The 18,376-nt window shown below is 39.9% G+C and overlaps 1 long non-coding RNA gene across 4 annotated transcripts; it reads left to right on the top strand.

The window, feature by feature from the left end:
- Positions 1-4,873: 4,873 nt before the first annotated feature.
- LOC139542818 (uncharacterized) lies at positions 4,874-13,472 on the top strand. Of its 4 annotated transcripts, none has more exons than XR_011668551.1 (3): positions 4,874-5,014; positions 9,839-9,958; positions 12,019-13,472. It is a non-coding gene; the product is annotated as an uncharacterized lncRNA (long non-coding RNA). The 4 variants fall into 4 exon arrangements; XR_011668552.1 differs by lacking the exon at positions 4,874-5,014 and adding an exon at positions 8,782-8,980; XR_011668553.1 differs by lacking the exon at positions 4,874-5,014 and adding an exon at positions 8,989-9,120.
- The last annotated feature ends 4,904 nt before the right edge of the window (positions 13,473-18,376 follow it).

Raw genomic sequence — 18,376 nt, 5'->3', positions numbered from 1 at the left:
GTTTAAAAAATGTATCCGTTGCATGTCTGTATTTGATATATGGATGTATTATTATTTTCTATATTTTTATCTTCCTTATTTCTTTGTGTAATCCCTCTGGCTATTCTGTATTTTGTGTTTTGCATTTTACTGTTGAATAAAATTAAATTAAAAAATAGATGGCGGAAACGTACAGTTGAAGTCTGAAGTTTACATACACCTTAGCCAACTACATTTAAACTCAGTTTTTCACAATTCCTGACATTTAATCCTAGTAAAAAATTCCTTGTTTTAGGTCAATTAGGATTACCATTTTATTTTAAGAATGTGAAATGTCAGAATAATAGTAGAGAGAATGATTAATTTCATTTTTTATTTCTTTCATCACATTCCCAGTGGGTCAGAAGTTTACATACACTCAATTAGTATTTGGTAGCATTGCCTTTAAAATTGGTTAACGTCAAATGTTTTGTGTAGCCTTCCACAAGCTTCCCACAATAAGTTGGGTGAATTTTGGCCCATTCCTCCTGACAGAGCTGGTGTAACTGAGTCAGGTTTGTAGGCCTCCTTGCTCAAACATTTATTCAGTTCTGCCCACAGGTTTTCTATAGGTTTGAGGTCAGGGCTTTGTGAGTGCCACTCTAATACCTTGACTTTGTTGTCCTTAAGCCATTTTGCCACAACTTTGGAAGTATGCTTGGGATCATTGTCCATTTGGAAGACCCATTTGTTACCAAGCTTTAACTTCCTGACTGATGTCTTGAGATGTTGCTTCAATATATCCACATAATTGTTCTCCCTCATGATGCCATCTATTTTGTGAAGTGTACCAGTCCCTCCTGCAGCAACGCAACCCCACAACATGATGCTGCCACCCCCGTGCGTCACGGTTGGGATGGTGTTCTTCGGCTTGCAAGCCTCCCCCTTTTTCCTCCAAACATAACGATGGTCATTATGGCCAAACAGTTCTATTTTTGTTTCATCAGACCAGAGGACATTTCTCCAAAAAGTACGATCTTTGTCCCCATGTGCAGTTGCAAACCGTATTCTGGCTTTTTTATGACGGTTTTGGAGCAGTGGCTTCTTCCTTGCTGAGCAGCCACTCAGGTTATGTCAATATAGGACTCGTTTTACTGTGGATATAGATACTTTGTACCTGTTTCCTCCAGCATCTTCACAAGGTCCTTTGCTGCTGTTCTGGGATTGATTTACATTCATCTCTAGGAAACAGAACTCGTCTCCTTCCTGAGCGGTATGACGGCTGCGCGGTCCCATGGTGTTTATACTTGCATACTATTGTTTGTACAGATGAATGTGGTACCTTCAGGCGTTTGGATATTGCTCCCAATGATGAACCAGACTTGTGGAGGTCTTGGCTGATTTCTTTTGATTTTCCCATGATGTCAAGCAAAGAGGCACTGAGTTTGAAGGTAGGCCTTGAAATACATCCACAGATACACCTCCAATTGACTCAAATTATGTCAATTATCCAATCAGAAGCTTCTAAAGCCATGACATAATTTTCTGGAATTTTCCAAGCTGTTTAAAGGCACAGTCAACTTAGTGTATGTCACTGGAATTGTGATACAGTGAATTATAAGTGAAATATTCTGTCTGTAAACAATTGTTGGAAAAATTACTTGTGTCATGCACAAAGTAGATGTTCTAACCGACTTGCCAAAACTATAGTTTGTTAACAAGAAATTCATGGAGTGGTTGAAAAACTTTTAATGACTCCAACCTAAGTGTATGTAAACTTCTGACTTCAACTGTATGTTCTGTTCGAAACTGATGGCGGGACATGTTAAGTTGAGTGTACAGAGAGTGAGAATGAGTGGCCTACAGTCATGAAAAAGAAAGGAAACAAAATAAGTAAAGTTGTGATGGAAACTAAGAAATCCCTAGATTCGTTTATTGTAGTTGTTTTGGATCAATTTTACCTGGGGGGATCCGTTTGAAGTCAAGAGCTGGGGGGCGTATGTAGGCATATCAAATATCTCAAAGTAGCAGTGCTGCTGATTTAAGATCAGTTTAGCCTTTTAGATCACTATAAATACGATTACATTGACAGAAGGAACCCGATCCTAGACCAGCACCCCTACTCTAAGAGGCTTGATACACATATGGCCCCTGGTCTTATTCAGATTTTGTATGAGTATTTCAAATACATTTCAAATACATGTAGATACATTTGCATATTTGCTCAAATACATGTAATGCTTTAAAATGTATTCCAGAGATGCATGTAAATAATGTGTATGTCTGACAATGTATTCCAGAGATGCATGTAAATAATGTGTATGTCTGACAATGTATTCCAGAAATGCATGTAAATAATGTGTATGTCTGACAATGTATTCCAGAGATGCATGTAAATAATGTGTATGTCTGACAATGTATTCCAGAAATGCATGTAAATAATGTGCATGTCTGACAATGTATTCCAGGAATGCATGTAAATAATGCGTATGCCTGACAATATATTCCAGAAATGCGTGTAAATACTTGGCGTTGACATATAGTCTACAAGGTGACCAGATTGTTAATATTATAACAAAATAATGTAATACACACAAAGGAGAAACAATAATAAATTTCAAATTTCAAGCTATTTTTATGACAAGGTTCACATTAATAAGCATTTAATTTCACACATCAATGTAGGTGTAAATGGGTTTTTTAAGTTTTCATATTCTATACATTCATGTTCTTGTCTCATGACATATTCCATGTACATATTCCATGGTAGATACAGTGGCTTCTTTAGATAGCCTACTTTTTTGTCAAGTATCACTGGACCATCTCTTGCAACAGACAATTTCACACGTATAGTATTTACACTTGTCCATTAACATGACATAGCCTAATATTATTCCATGTTCAAATGCCATGCTATATAGATACAGTGGCTTCTTCTTTAATTAAATGTACAATTTAAAAAATAAATAAATAAAGAACTATTAACAACTATTCATATTCCATACTTTTATGTTTTTGTGTAAAGACCTTTTTCATGTACATATTCTATATCCTATGCTAGATACAGTGGCTTCTTCTTGACTTTTTTGTGAGAAGGTCCAGTAAGACTTGACATCTATTCACACTTCAAAAAAATATGTAATAAACCTTCAGCTTGGTGGTTTGCATGAACAAACAAAATGTTCCAAGCCAAGATAAAATACTGGGGTCTTTAATTCCCTTTCCAGCTTTGCCAGACTCTAGTGCTGAATCTATAAATAAGTCAGTCTGAGGCGGATTTTTGAGTTGACTGTTTTCCTCAAAAGGATATGCACGCGTATGCCCTCTTCCTTTTGCTGCTACAGTACCTTTATGGAGACAAAGTGCAGCTAAATTCCCCATTAAACTGTTTAAAGTTCTGAAGAAGAGGTCTAGCAACTGAGTCATTGACTAAAATTAAAGGACAGACTTTGTTATTTACAATAGCACCTTCAAGATTTTTCCATTTGACATACATTCATCTACAAAAGGTTTCAAGTACTTTTTCATGTGTGGCTTTTGGGGCCCAAACCATGAGCGTGCTTTTTTTTTATGTGTATGGATTTCCGAAGCACCTGTCGAGGGGGTTATTTATGGGGTTTTGCATTAAATGGATGCAGATGATAGGCCTATACCTGAAAAAGTAGATTAAGTGATTGGTGCACGTTGACTGACCTGTATGGTGGATGGAGTAAGGAAACCCACTTCATCCAAATAAAAAAATGTTTATGAGTCTCTCCCTTCTCATGTCAGCTAGGCTTTATGAGATACCCTGTAAGAGCGTTTGTGCACAAGCCCCATTGCCGCGGGAAGTAGGGGTGCTGGAGGTGCTGCAGCACCCAATGGTTGTGAGATGGTAAGACTGCAAGAATGGGTGGTGTTGCAAAAAAAATGGTACAAAATAAATCCAGTTGCATTATTGATCTAAATGATAATGGAATTGGGGAAGGGGAGAGAAAAAAACATGGAATATTTCTATTTGGGCCTCATTCTGCATGGAGAGCTATCAGCTCTGCTTTGTAAGCGGTGTGCTGATGATGTGCTTTTATCTATTCAGTTGTGGGGGTTTGGAGTTAGACAGTACGATAGACAGTTTAGTTTGAGTTGAGTTGGGTCTCTCTCTGTCCCTCTCCCATAGGCGGCATGTGAGTTTCAAGTTTGGGGAAGCTAATTTTCACCATAAAAATGCAGCTTTATAATAAAGTATTCCATTAATCTATCATTGCATTTGCAGACTTGTGTAAGATGGTTTGCTATTCCTAAAGTGATGAGTAGATTGGGCTAATATAATTTAGGCTAATAATATTTATTTTTTTAAACTGCAGTGTAGTGGCGTAGAGTAGGCCTAGGCTATAGGAAATATCATATCTGTTTCTTCTCCTTTTGTCTTTATAAACACATTTCAAACAATTCTACCAGACTTTGTCTGGAGACATTAGCAGAATCCTATTTTTTATTTGACAAAAAATGCAGGGTAGTATAGGCCAACATCTGACAAACAGATAAAAACATTTTCATAAAAATGAAAAGGGAAAACACAAATTGTGCAATTTGAAGTCCATCTAACCTGGAGGAGGAAATTATTGTCCAAAAACAAAGTTTCAGGTGGCACTGACCCAACAATAATAAATAGTGAATATGCTCATTGCGCTTCTTTTGAGCCTATGCGCCTTTTGGAGCGCATTCTTCTCTGTCTCGATTAGCTCAACAGTGAAATGACTGACAACACTGTCAGCCAATCCGATGTCTAGCTAGTCAATTCAATTCAAGGGGCTTTATTGGCATGGGAAACATATGTTAACGTTGCCTCAGCTTGTCAAATTGTCTCAACTAGCGAAAAGTCACCAATGGGAATATGAGACAGTCGCAAATAATTGTATCCAACCACCATCTCCTGTTTGACATGTGGTCCAATCATATTTGCCCTTTGACTTTAGACCCTGCCCCAACCAGAATTTTCAAAAAACTAGCGGCGGCCATGACGCTTTCCCCTGATCGGATCATTGTTGTTTACATCACACGAAGAGAGAGTTACAGCGTAAGTATATTTTATAAGCTGCATGAAATCCATTGTAATGTTATTGCTACATCTGTGAAGTTGTAAGAATGTAAAATTGAATTGTGAACATTATTATACGGTGCGATCTCTGGTGTCATCTACCTATGATGCAAGTAGCATTGGTTTTGTCATCGGTAACGTTACCTAACTAACGTTAGAATCAGCCACAACTTGGCTGCATTTTTTAATAATATTTTTACAATCGTAACTATTTTAATGCGTACTATCGCTTAAAATCGTGCTTTGTTGTATGGTATAAAACGTTTGGGCAGTTGTGATAACGTTGTGAAAGCATGTGCACGCGATGCAGGCTAAAGTACAGTACAGTAACGTTAGCGTACAGTAGTTTATTTTCGGTTCCAGTATATGGCACAATTTTCCAGTATATGGTACAATAAATCTAGTATTAGCTAATACATGTATTATGTTAGCTAGTTTAACGCTGTGAAAACCGTGATATTTGCCTTGCATTTCAATCTAGACATAGATATGCGTCTGCAACGTGTTGTTGCAATGTTAGGTAGGCTATTCAATTCCCTTGACGTTCTGCATGCATGAATACTTTACAATAATGGAAGATATGCATTGTGTTAATCTTACTATTTGCCCATGTAGATATGACATGCATTGAATGCTACACAACTTTATATACATGCTTTCCATAAATGCAGTGTGTACTTTTGCAAAGATGAAAACCCTTCCATGATGACACTCCCTTCCTGTATCTTGTCATATAGGCCTATGCATTCTTTGTCCTATAGCTACATAACTACATCTAGTAGCTGTCACTTACCATTCATGCTGCGGCTTGGCTGTAGATTTGTTCTCATGGTGCTGGGAATGGTTAGTACTGTAGCTGTCACTTATGTATTCTCTGTATGTATTATGTATGAACCCTTGAACATACAGGTACCTCCAGCGCTCCCTCCTGCCTCACGTTCAGCCCCTGCCCCATGTAATCTACCCCAGGCCCCCTTGTATCCATCCCAGGCTTCTGTCCTTCCGGAGGCAGGAAGGACATCACCTATTCTACTGGTCTTCGTGCTTTTTAAAATAATAAATGAGAAGCTGGCACTGCCTGTGCCATTAAACCCCTACAACTCATCCAGAACGCCGCAGCCCGTCTGGTGTTCAACTTTCCAAAGTTCTCTCACGTCACCCCGCTCCTCCGCTCTCTCCACTGGCTTCCAGTTGAAGCTCGCATCCGTTACAAGACCATGGTGCTTGCCTACGGAGCTGTGAGGGGAACGGCACCTCCGTACCTTCAGGCTCTGATCAGGCCCTACACCCAAACAAGGGCACTGCGTTCATCCACCTCTGGCCTGCTCGCCTCCCTACCTCTGAGGAAGTACAGTTCCCGCTCAGCCCAGTCAAAACTGTTCGCTGCTCTGGCACCCCAATGGTGGAACAAACTCCCTCACGACGCCAGGTCAGCGGAGTCAATCACCACCTTCCGGAGACACCTGAAACCTCACCTCTTTAAGGAATACCTAGGATAGGATAAAGTAATCCTTCTAACCCCCCCCCCCCCTTAAAAGAGTTAGATGCACTATTGTAAAGTGGTTGTTCCACTGGATATCATAAGGTGAATGCACCAATTTGTAAGTCGCTCTGGATAAGAGCGTCTGCTAAATGACTTAAATGTAAATGTAAATGTAAGCTTAGAAATGATAATTGAGTATTTGCTAATGTTGCTTCTATATTGTCTGTAGCCTATGACTAATGGCAGGAACTCTCATGACAAACAAGTCTGAGGTGAGACACCAGCCTAAGATCTGTCCTTTTTTCAATGTTGTCCTCTGCCACGCTGATCTTCAACACAGGGGCCCCTCAGGGGTGAGTGCTCAGTACCGGTTCACTCATGACTGCATGGCCAAGCACGACTCCAACACCATCATTAAGTTTGCCGACGATACAACAGTGGTAGGCCTGATCACCGACAACGATGAGACAGCCTATAGGGAGGAGGTCAGAGACCTGGCAATGTGGTGCCAGGATAACAACCTCTCCCTCAACGTGATCAAGACAAAGGAGATGATTGTGGACTACAGGAAAAGGAAGACTGAGCACAATCCCCATTCTCATCGAAGGGGCTGTAGTGGAGCAGGTTGAGAGCTTCAAGTTCCTTGATGTCCACTTCACCAACAAACTATCATGTTCCAAACACACCAAGACAGTCGTGAAGAGGGCACGACAATGCCTATTCCCTCTCAGGAGACTGAAAAGATTTGGCATGGGTCCTCAGATCCTCAAAAAGGTTATACAGCTGCACCATCAAGAGCATCCTGACTGGTTGCATCACTGCCTGTTATGGCAACTGCTTGGCTTCTGACCGCAAGGCACTACAGATGGTAGTGCGTACGGCCCAGTACATCAATGGGGCCAAGCTTCCTGCCATCCAGGTCCTCTATACCAGGCGGTGTCAGAGGAAGGCCTTAAAAATTACCAAAGACTCCAGCCACCCTAGTCATAGACTGTTCTCTCTGCTACCGCACGGCAGCGGTACCCAAGCACCAAGTCTAGGTCCAAAAGGCTTCTTAACAGCTTCTACTCCCAAGCCATAAGACTCCTGAACAGTTCTCTGTTTATTATCTATGCATAGTCACTTTAACTCTTCCTACATGTACATATTACCTCGACTAACCTGTGCCCCCGCACATTGACTCTGAACTGGTACCCCCTGTATATAGCCCTGCTACTGTTACTGTGCCTTGCTACTGCTACTGTTTACTGCTGCTCTTTAATTATAGATTTTTTTAAATTACATATGTATTTTTTTACTTAACACTTATTTTTTCTTAACTGCATTGTTGGTAAAGGGCTTGTAAGTAAGCATTTCACTGTAAGATCTACACCTGTTCGATTTGATTTGAATTGGCCCAGTGTCGTCCGGGTTAGGGGACGGTTTGGGCGGGGTAGGCCGTTATTCTAAATAAGAATTTGTTCTTACCTGACTTGCCTAGTTAAATAAAGGTATAAAAAAAAAATAGAGTGATGCAATTTGCATCATTTGATGCTGCTATTTGCATCATGTTTATTTATTTATTTTTATTTCACCTTTATTTAACCAGGTAGGCTAGCTGAGAACAGGTTCTCATTTACAACTGCGACCTGGCCAAGATAAAGCAAAGCAGTTTGACACATACAACAACACATAGTTACACATGGAATAAACAAACATACAGTCAATAATACAGTAGAAAAAGTCTATATACAGTGTGTGCAAATGAGGTAGGATAAGGGAGGTAAGGCAATAAATAGGCCATGGTGGCGAAGTAATTACAATATATCAATTTAACACTGGAATGGTGGATGTGCAGAAGATGAATGTGCAAGTAGAGATACTGGGGTGCAAAGGAGCAAGATAAATACTTTTTTATTTATTTAACCAGGTAGGCAAGTTGAGAACAAGTTCTCATTTACAACTGCGACCTGGCCAAGATAAAGCAAAGCAGTTCGACACATATAACAACACAGAGTTACACGTGGAGTAAAACTAACATACAGTCAATACAGTTGAAAAATAAGTCTATATACAATGTGAGCAAATGAGGTGAGATAAGGGAGGTAAAGGCAATAAATAGGCCATGGTGGTGAAGTAAATACAATATAGCAATTAAAACACTGGAATGGTAGATTTGACAGTAGATGAGTGTGCAAAGTAGAAATACTGGGGTGCAAAGGAGCAAAATAAATAAATACAGTAGCGGAAGAGGTAGTTGTTGGTGCTATTTATAGATGGGCTATGTACAGGTGCAGTGATCTGTGAGCTGCTCTGACAGCTGGTGCTTAAAGCTAGTGCGGGAGATAAGTGTTTCCAGTTTCAGAGGTTTTTGTCGTTCGTTCCAGTCAATGGCAGCAGAGAACTGGAAGGAGAGGCGGCCAAAGGAGGAATTTGCTTTGGGGGTGACAAGTGAGATATATCTGCTGGAGCGCGTGCTACGGGTGGGTGCTGCTATGGTGACCAGCGAGCAGAGATAAGGCGGGACTTTACCTAGCAGGGTCTTGTAGATGACCTGGAGCCAGTGGGTTTGGCGACGAGTATGAAGCGAGGGCCAGCCAACGAGAGCGTACAGGTTGCAGTGGTGGGTAGTATATGGGGCATTTTGTATATGTGACGCAAAATGTATCATACGGGGTTGATTTCTGTATTTTGAAAGTTACATATCTTGAAAACGTGATTGCTGACAACCAAAACATTTTGGGACTATGACAACAGTGGACTAATGAAACAAATACCAACATTTTGTTTTTGGGTGTAAGTTTCCTTTAACGTCAGCTAGCTAGGAAGCTAACTAACTAATGTTAACCATGTGGTTTAACCAAAGCCAAGGTGGTTTAGTTTTCTATACCGTTCCTGGTTTAACTAAGAGCATTGTACCATTAATGTGGATGCTACCATGATTACGGATAGTCCTGAATGAATTATGAATAATGAGTGAGAAAGTTAGATGCACAAATATCATAATCGTAGTAGTACAAAAAGTGTTGATATGGAGGAAAATACCCTCATATTAAAGCTGACAATCTGCACTTGAACCTCATAGTCATTGTATCATTTCAAGTCCAAAGTGCTTGAGTACAGAGCCAAAACAAACAAAAAAATTGTCACTGTCCCAATACTTTTGTATCACACTTTATTTAGCTAAATGATTATCCATAGTTGCCTCTTTTGATACAGCTACAGCAGTATGTAAATGGACTGTTATCTCGAATGCAACATTAAGATGTAAAGACATTTACACTCCAATTGAACTCTCTGTGAAGTTTTGTAATATCTTATTTTCCTTTCTCTCATTCCAGTTGTTCTCGGGAGACAGATCAGTGTGTGTAGAGAGAAAACATTTCACCTGGTGGAGTCAGGCTTCTTCTTTGTCTTTGGACCACTACACCAACAAGGCAGAAGACGCCAAGTTTGGATCAGTGAGTCACCAACTCATCTTATGCCTTACACAACTCAGCACATACTTTTGTATATATAGTGTATGTGGACACCCCTTCAAATTTGTGACTTTGGCTGTTTCAGCCACAGACGTTGCTGACAGGTGAATAAAATTGAGCACACAGCCATGAAATCTCCATAGACAAGAGAATGGCCTTACTGAAGACCTCAGTGACTTTCAACGTCATAGGATGCCCCCTTTCTAGCAAGTCAGTTTGTGACATTTCGTCCCTGCTAGAGCTGCCCCGGTCAACTGTAAGTGTTGTTATTGTGAAGTGGAAACATCTAGGAGCAACAACGGCTCAGCAGCGAAGTGGTAGGCCACACAAGCGCTGAGTACTCTTAGCAAAAATTGTTATCTTTAATTTATAATCTGTTGGAACGATGAGAATAGAAAGGTTCAGAACATTTGTTAAACATCACAGCACAGTTGAAAAATATATGGCAAATAGAAACTGGATGGCATGCAGAGATGGATGGGAGGGGTTGAATGGAGCTGAAGGGTGGGACTAAAAATAACAAGATAACTATTGTAAAATATACTGTGTCCGTAAAATGTATATAGCATGTAGTAGGCGAAGTGTTGTTGTCCATTAGTTTCGTGCAATTAAGGGAGGGGTGGTAGGGTTACGGGAAAATAATAAAGGAAAATATATATAGTGCCTTCGGAAAGTATTTAGACCCTTTGACTTTTTCCAGATTTTGTTACGTTACAGCCTTATACTAAAATGGATTACATAAAACAATTTCCTCAGCAATCTACACACAATACCCCATAATGATAAGGCAAAAACTGGTTTTTAGACATTTTTGCAAATGTATTAAAAATAACAAATAAAAATACCTTATTTACATAAGTATTCAGACCCTTTGCAACAGTATGAGAGTCAAAATTGAGCTCAGGTGCATGTTTCCATTGATCATCCTTGATATGTTTCTACAACTTGATTGGAATCCACCTGTGGTAAATTAAATTGATTGGACATGATTTCGAAAGCCACACATCTGTCTATATAAGGTCCCACAGTTGACAGTGTATGTCAGAGCTAAAACCAAGCCATGAGGTCTAAGGAATTGTCTGTAGAGCTCTGAGACAGGATGCCAAGCATCATGTCTGGAGGAAACCTGCCAACATCCCTACGGTGAAGCATGGTGGTGGCAGCATCATGCTGTGGGGATGTTTTTTAGCAGCACGGACTGGGAGACTAGTCAGGATCGAGGGAAAGATGAACGGAGCAAAGTACAAAGATCCTTGATGAAAACCTGCTCCAGAACACTCAGGACCTCAGACTGGGGTGAAGGTTCACCTTCCAACAGAACAACGACCCTAAGTACTCAGCCAAGACAACGCATGGGTGGCTTCGGGACAAGTCTCTGAATGTCCTTGAGTGGCCCAGCCAGAGCCCGGACTTGAACCCGATCCAACATCTCTGGAGAGACCTGAAAATAGCTGTGCAGCAACGCTCCCTATCCAACCTGACAGAGCTTGAGAGTATCTGCAGAGAACAATGGGAGAAAATACTCAAATACAGGTGTGCCAAGCTTTTAGCGTCATACCCAAGAAGACGCGAGGCTGTAATCACTGCCAAAAGTGCTTCAACAAAGTACTGAGTAAAGGGTCTGAATACTTATTGAAATTATATTTCAGTTTTTTATTTTGAGTACATTTGCAAACATGTCTAAAGACCTGTTTTTGCTTTGTCATTATGGGATATTGTGTGTAGATTGAGAAAAACAACAGTTTAATACATTTTAGAATAAGGCTGTAACCTTACAAAATATGGAAAAAGTCAAGGGGTCTGAATACTTTCCGAAGGCACTGTATATACATATTTACGAAATAAAATGTATGCGGGATTGGAAATAATCCAGACAATTACATTGATGGAGGCCACAATACATCTGCAATATTAAAGCTGATATACCCCTGCCCCCCACAAAACAATGGCTCAGCTGCGAATTGTACAAGGATTTTAAGTTGGGACTTCGACTCCATACTAAATCTAATTCCATATCCTGTATTGTTCTGCACTCTCTATAGATTATGCTGATTATTGCTGATTATTGATTATGCTGACACTAAGAACCTGGAGATCTTCACTGTTTCTGGGGGAGGTGACGTGGCCACAAACAATGCGTGGGACACCTTCCAACGCTACCTCTGTCTGGACAACAGCCAGAGGGTGATCAAGACATCTTCAACCCCATTGGAGGAGACGACCCAAGGTTCCTCGCCTCAGACTTCCTCCAATGGGTTTTGAGAAGGATGTGAGGAGTTGAGCAGAGATTCATTGGGACAGAGCTCATGTCATTGTTTTAGGTGGAAATGTATTCTGTTTGCAGCACAGGAGGTTGGTGGTGCTGTACCTTAATTGAGGATAACGTGCTGGTGGTAATGATGAGTGGAATAGTATCAAATACATCAAACACATGGTTTCCAGGTGTTTGATGCCAATCCATTTGCTCCGTTCCAGCCATTATTTTGAGCTGTTCTCCCCTCAGCAGCCTTCTGTGGTCACACTTACATATGTTGTTCTACTTGTGCTCTTTCCACAGATGTTATTTAATTGAACCTTTATTTAACCAGGCAAGTCAGTTAAGAACAAATTCTTATTTACAATGACGGCCTACACTGGCCAAACCCGGACGACGCTGGGCCAATTGTGTGCCGCCCTATGGGACTCCCAATCACGGCCGGTTGTGATACAGCCTGGATTCGAACCAGGGTGTCTGTAGTGGCTCTGGCTTGCTGATATCATCTGATCTGATGAGACTCCCTGCGATTTGACTCCTGTATTACTGACAGTTTTCAATAAAACTTCCAATGACAAATTGAAATAATTTGAGATTCTGTAATTGAAAGACAATTGTAGTTCCCAATCAGACAATTACTATAAAACAAATCTGTTTTCCTCAGTGCAGTTGTAAACAACCATCAACGAGTCCATCCTCAGCCCCTCCATCACGGCAACGGATTGTCCGGTCTGCTGAGAGGGTCATTGGCTGCCACCTGCCCTCCTTCGAGGTCCTGCACGACTCCAGGGCAAGGAAGCGTGCAGGAAAGATCATTGCCAACCCCTTCCGTCCCCTCTGGCAAACGGTTCAGGTCAATCACGACCAAAACCTCACGCCACCTGAACAGTTTCTTCCCCTTGTGCCATGGCCCTCATCCAGCCGGCAACCTGGTCTACGATGATCCTGTCATCCATGGACTTTGTACTCTGCGCTATTCATCCACAGACTATTCACTGCACTATCATCCCAGAACTGCACATGGCTCTTTGCACTCTCTGCACATCTCTTACATGCATCATTTATAATGTAGCTTATAGCACTCACAGTGTACATACTGTATGTGATTCTGCATCTATATATTTTTTGGTCTGTAAATGTTGTTTATTGTCTGTCTGTATTTTGTTTATTGTGGCAGCACCATTTCAGTCATTCCTGTACATGCAAATGTATTTGGCGAATAAAGCTGATATGTTAACCTGAGTTTATCATAGGTCAGTTAATATTCTATTATTTGAGACTTGTTATGTACTGAATGAACTGTAGCAGATTCTTCCCTTTGTGTCTTCATGTAATTCAACATTCCCCATGTGCTGTGTGTGTCCTTGGGCTTAACCTAAGCATTGGCCCCTGCCTGTAATTAGTGGACTTGTTTTATGGTGTTTGCTAGAGCTGACTGTCTGCTTTTACAGACACACATTTCTGACTAACAAGTAATAAGCTATAACTGACTTTAGCAAGTAGATTCCACTGAACTCAACGTATAGTATACCTATTAGAATTTATTTGGTTATCAAGCTGCTGGGTTTCCCAAGTTGTTTGGCGCTTACTGCTCAAACCTACTAGCTAGCTAAAAAGACAGCTCTTCTATGGTATATTGGCGATTGCCCAATTGAATGTGCATCCCGCCACCTACTGTGTGGGATGGAAACAGCATCCTCCCTCAAAAAAACTGAAACAAACTACCAAAAAAACGACCATATCTGATCCCTACACAGGCTCAAGGGGAGCCTGGGGGGGTGGGCCGTCTTCCGGCGCCAGTACCCCTTGCAAGTCTTCAGATGTAAAATCCTTAAGTCCCAAAAACTTTTCTGCCGCAGCCACAATAATGTCCAGTTTCTTAGATTTATTTTAGACTTATAGTTTATAACTGTGGCAATGAATGCCACAAAATCCACCTTAACACACAGGGTATCTTTTGACTGCCAGGAAACATTTACTACACGCTGTGGTGCATCCACTACCATATTGTCACTAGCATCACTTGTTTTCTCAATTATTTGAATTGCCTTTCTATAGGAGATTCGAATGGTTGCTCTAACTTTTGCCACCCCAATCTCCTTCACCTTTACAGGGAACTCCAGGAACTCGGGATCATGATCCCCACCACCACCATCTGACATAACCAAGCTTCTCATGCGTAGGTAGATGCTCTATATCAAAAAACAACAGGATGGACAGACTTTCTTATTTTTCTCCATTCACCCGGTGGGTCAGATGCCGGGCAGCAACCACACCAGGAATTATCTTCAGGTATTCAAATTGAACCCCTGCGATGACTCCTTTGACAGGTGCTCTACTCCGAAGTTCAAAGGACGAAACTTCTGCTGTCTGGATTCTTTTGAGGTCCACTGCAATTTTCCTCTGTTCTTCAGAAATACAATGAGTTGAAAATAAGACCACTCCTGGTCACTTTGACAGACTTTTTTGTTACAGTTTTCGACACTACTGTTGTCCATTCAGGACATCCATTTTCACCAACTGCTAGACACACTGCTTGATTCAAACTCAGCATCCACTTCCCCACACATGTCTGTCTGAAGCATCATTATACACAAGACCTGCACCCAGGCCTCTACTGTGTTCTTTGTTTTTTTCTCTCTTGTGTTCTGCCCGCTTTTTGCAACGCACCAATCAACTCAATCAAATCGCTCTGCAGTGCATCACAAACAGAAGGCTCATAATAGCCAATCACATCACAGGACTTGCCAATGATAGGAATTTGTTAGTTCGTCCTACACTCCGGTGAAAGTGACCAATCGAAGATTTCTAGACACGCACCCGCCTTTAAGCCCGCCCCCATCAGCCGAGGTCCAACCCCAAAACTGCCACGATTTGAGAGAACAATTTGAGAAATTGAGATAGAAAACTTTACAATGATAAATTACTATTGCTGGTAGACAATTTTATGCTTTCATATAAAGTTTTAGACGTTTGAATCACGTTTCTTTGCTTACAGTTCTATATGTACTGTTTAAGAAATGTCTATTTTTGAGCTGTGGCAATGATGTTCTGCTCGCTCAATGTCACACTTGCAAACTCTCAAATTTAATCTGCGCTCTCGGCGGGCATGTATACTTCTGGGACCTGTCCTGACCTCTGCTTGGTCGACCAACTTTCTTCTCTCGACTGTTTGCTTGCGCAATGATGTTTCATTTTACTCGCGTGCGCCATCTAGTGCTCGTTTAATTTTTGAATTGGATTTGACACCATACCCCGTAGCCGACGATGCTGTAGAAATGATGATGAGCAAGTTACGCACCCTGAGGACATTGCAACATTCTATTTGTGCTGTTGCACGCGATGTAATATTAGTCATAATGTGAACTGTACCGTGCGCTTACGGTTGTTAGTTAGTATTGTTTTTGTCTCTGGCGGTTAAAATCGTTACATTGGATCTTTCTGACCGTTGAGGAGTACTGCACCCGGCCTCTAGGTTGTGTTATTGATGTACATTTAGGTTCTTTGCTGCACACTGCTACACGGATTCCAAAGATTTGTATAACTAACCCAATATAGACCACAGCCTGTCGTTTCCAATGAGAACATATTAATCATAGTGGGTAAAAAAAAAAAGCTAGTTGTAATTGTAATGGCTTAGCAGATAATAAGAAAAGAAGAACAATATTTACCTGGTTCAAAGAGAAGAAATATAATATATGTTGTTTACAGGAAACTCATTCTACAATTTTAGATGAAGGTGAGTGGAAAATGGACTGGGGGGTGAAATATACTTCTCCCATGGGTAAAGAAACTCAAAAGGGGTGATGATATTAATTAACAGTCATTTTGATCTGAATGTGCAAATTGTCCAAACAGATCTGCAAGGTAGATGATTTTAAATATGTTATTGGACCATAAACAGATGTGGCTCATTAACCTTTACGGACCAAATAATGATGATCATCGCTTATTTGAAAATATATATAATACATTATCAATCCTGCAAGCAATACAAGACTCTATTATTATGGTGGGAGATTATAATACTGTTTTAAATACCTTAATGGACTGTAAAGGAAATCACACTACAAACTATCACCCTCATGCTCTTAAGAAAATCATGAATGTCATGGTTTCATAGATATATGGAGGCTTAAATAACCTGACCTACTGAGATATACATAGCGGACGATCATATCATTCTTGTTGGCACCAAAAGTGAAAAAAGTGTTGATAGGGGATAGAATGCGGTCGGACCATCAGATAATTGGCATATACATTACTCTTGCTGAATTTCCACGTGGGTGAGGATATTGGAAATGTAATCAAAGTCTATTGGATGATAACTTGTTTTTTAACTAGGACAGAGGAATTTATAACAGATTTTTTCCGACATAACATATGTACAGCAAATCCGCTTATTGTATGGGACACTTTTAAATGTGCCACTTTTAAATGTGCCTTTAGAGGCCATGCAATTGAGTAGGCTACTCATCTCTAAAACAAAAGCAATTTAGGTCAAAGGAGTCAGTACTAACAAAGGAAATAGAAGGTCTAGGGGGCGACTCTAACAGAACAGATAGACAGCAATAAAAACTGTACCATAGAGGCTCAAAATAAGTTGGACGGAAAACAAAAAGAAATGGGGGAACTTAATCAACAAAGATCAAGTGTAATATATTAGAATAAAGCAAACTGGATGGAATATGGGGAAAAATGCAGTAAATTATGTTTTAATATTCAACATAGAAATACTTCTAAAAATAATTTACTGAAACTTGTTACAAATTACTGAGTAACCTATGATTCGCCAAATTATATTTTTAAAGAGGAAGCAAAGTACTTTAAGCATATGTTTTCGTTTCAGTCTCCTTCATCTCCTCTAACCAAAGCTAATTGTACGGATTTGTTTTCTATTAATAATGTAAAATTAACAGCCATACAGAATGACTCATGCGAAGGTGAAATTACAGAGGAATTAAAGCCTTTAAGTCCGGGAAAACTCCAGGGCTGGATGGTATACCAGTTGAGGTATACCAAACCTTTTTTGATATACTCAGAGGACGTTATTAGCATGTTTTAATCACTCATATGCAAATGGTAGATTATCAGACACTCAACAAGGTCTGATTTCATTATTACTGAAACAGTAATAATGAGTGGGAAATATAAAGATCCAGTCCATTAAAAAAATTGGAGCCTCCTTACAGTTGTGTTGTGATGCAAAAATGCTTGTAAAATGTATAGCGTATAGAATTAAAAAGGTATTGTCGAACATTATTCATTCTAATCAGACAGGTTTTTTACAGGGATGATACATTGGAGATAAGACTTTGAAAAGCCTTTTGATAAAGTACGACTGGAGTTTATATATAAATGCCTGGAACATTTCAATTTTGGAGAATCACTTATAAAATGGGTTAAAATTATGTATAGTAACCCTATAGTAACCCTAGGTAAATAATGGCTACATCTCAGAAAGTTTTTAACTGTCAAGAGGAGTGAAACAAGGTTGCCCACTATTGGCATATCTATTTATTATGGCCATCGAAATGTTAGCTATTAATTTCAGATCCAACAATAATATCAAGGGATTAGAAATACAGTGCTAAAAACCAAGGTGTCATTGTACACTGATGATGAATGTTTTCTTTTAAATCTACAACTTGGATCCCTCCACAGCCTCATGGAGGATCTAGATCATTTTTATAACCTCTCTGGATTACAACCAAATTATGATAATTCTACTATATTATGTATTGGATCACAAAAAAATACTACTTTTACTTTCCATGTAGTTTACCAATAAAATGGTCTGATGGTGATGTGGATATACTCGGTATACATATCCCGAAAGAAATACATAATTTCACTCCAATAAATGTTTATAGAAAGTTTGCAAAAATAGATAAGATCTTGCTACCATGGAAAGGTAAATAACTTTCTATTTGTGGAAAAATCACCCTGAAATCACCCTATTTAGTCATATCCCAGTTTACCTATTTGTTCATGGTCTTACCTACACCTAGCGAACAGTTTTAAACATTTTATGAGAAAAAAAGATTCCATTTTATTTGGAAAGGCAAGCCAGACAAAATGAAACGGGCCTATTTATATAATGAATTGAATTCGACCTCCCACTAAAGGCTTCAGTCATACAAAAG

This window comes from Salvelinus alpinus, chromosome 17 (assembly GCF_045679555.1).
Source record: "Salvelinus alpinus chromosome 17, SLU_Salpinus.1, whole genome shotgun sequence".
In the NCBI taxonomy this organism is placed as follows: domain Eukaryota; kingdom Metazoa; phylum Chordata; class Actinopteri; order Salmoniformes; family Salmonidae; genus Salvelinus; species Salvelinus alpinus.
The sequence above is the reverse complement of the archived record's forward strand: the minus strand, read 5'-3'. Positions and strand labels throughout refer to the sequence as shown.